At 38.5% G+C, this 1,836-nt stretch overlaps 1 protein-coding gene across 1 annotated transcript in view; it reads right to left on the minus strand.

Moving 5' to 3' along the window:
* The window catches only part of cds1 (CDP-diacylglycerol synthase (phosphatidate cytidylyltransferase) 1), a gene marked incomplete at its 3' end in the record, with an annotated part of 24,140 nt that overhangs the window by 21,488 nt on the left and 816 nt on the right, over positions 1–1,836 (minus strand).

The following is a 1,836-nucleotide window of genomic DNA, read 5'->3' on the forward strand; positions in this document are numbered from 1 at the left end:
AGCATAAGCTCTGCATTAGTGTTACCTTCTTGTTAGTGTTAGCATTAGCTCCACATCAGTGTTAGCTTCTTGTTAGTGTTAGCATTAGCTCTGCATTAGTGTTACCTTCTTGTTAGTGTTACCATTAGCTCCACATTAGTGTTAGCTTCTTGTTAGTGTTAGCATTAGCTCTGCATTAGTGTTAGCTTCTTGATAGTGTTAGCATTAGCTCCACATTAGTGTTAGCTCCCTTATTAGTGTTAGCATTAGCTCCACATTAGTGTTAGCTCCTTATTAGTGTTAGCATTAGCTCCGCATTAGTGTTAGCTCCTTATTAGTGTTAGCATTAGCTCTGCATTAGTGTTAGCTTCTTGTTAGTGTTAGCATTAGCTCTGCATTAGTGTTAGCTGTGCATTAGTGTTAGCATTAGCTCCACATTAGTGTTAGCTCCGCATTAGTGTTAGCATTAGCTCCACATTTAGTGTTAGCTCCGCAGTGTTGGGATTAACTCAACTTTAGTGCTAGCTCCATGTTAGTATTTGACCTGTTAGCATTAGCTCTGCATTAGTGTTAGCTCCTTATTAGTGTTAACGTTAGCTCCACATTAGTGTTAGCTTCTTGTTAGTGTTAGCGTTAGCTCTGCGTTAGTGTTAGCTGTGCATTAGTGTTAGCATTAGCTCCACATTTAGCACTAGCTCCGCAGTGTTGGGATTAACTCAACTTTTGTGCTAGCTCCATGTTAGTACTTGCCCTGTGTTAGCATTAGCTCTGAGTTAGCATTAGTTAATGTCACAATGTTAGGGTTAGCTCCACATTAGTATTAGCATTAGCTCAGCATCGGCATTAGCTCCATGTTAGCATTAGCTAATGTGTTTAATTTCCCTTATTTTTGATTTGAATTGAACTGAATTAGCATTAGCTCCATGTTAGCATTAGCTAATGTGTTTAATTTCCCTTNTAGCTCCATGTTAGCATTAGCTAATGTGTTTAATTTCCCTTTGGGATGAATAAAGTATTTTTGATTTGAATTGAACTGAATTAGCATTAGCTCCACATTAGCAGTAGCACAGAAACACAGTGGCTTTTGTTAGTGACTAATCACGGGTGTTGCCAAATGCTGAATATTAAATCAGTGACAGTTTTTCTGGTGAAACGATTTTGGCCAACCCAACATTAAACGGAGCGAAACTTTGCGTTAACCTTCAGAAAACAGGTCACGTGACCCAACGAGTCACGCTGGAGCAACTGAAGGAGAACAGCCGAAACCCCGAGCAGCAGGACTTCAGCCAGATCCTTTCCAACACTGCTGGCTCCAGGTCTCTGGGTGGGACACATGTGGCGCCCCTCCCTTCTCAGGATTCAAAAACATTTCATTCCTGGATCAGTGTTTGTGGTGACAGAACACAAAACAAACGAGATTCAAGAGTAACAAGAAAAACTGCATTTTTTTTTTTTTTGTTGAATGACTGCTGAAAAAGCTGAAACCGGTCTGCTGAAGCTAAAATAAACACGTTAGAAGCTAAAACAAGAAAAAACACTAGAAAACAGTTGTTGCTGAAAACTGAGGCAAAATGTTTTGATGAGTTAAAGAGAAAAATGTGGCGTTCAAGGCCGGCTCGTTCCTCTCAGCGCTGACTCAGTTGGACTGGAACAATGAGAATATTTTAATATATATTTTTTGTTTATTTACCGTTTGAGCTGTATAACCTTTGCTCCAACAAAAACTGCTTGATTTAGACCAATAAAAACAACTTTTTAAACAAACTGTTAGTTCCTGTTTTGACACTATCTATATTTAAAAAAAATAAACTTTTTTCCCTCATTTTTTTACCAACAAAACAATATAAAATATACTGC

This window comes from Austrofundulus limnaeus, unplaced genomic scaffold (assembly GCF_001266775.1).
Source record: "Austrofundulus limnaeus strain Quisiro unplaced genomic scaffold, Austrofundulus_limnaeus-1.0 Scaffold226, whole genome shotgun sequence".
NCBI classification, from domain to species: domain Eukaryota; kingdom Metazoa; phylum Chordata; class Actinopteri; order Cyprinodontiformes; family Rivulidae; genus Austrofundulus; species Austrofundulus limnaeus.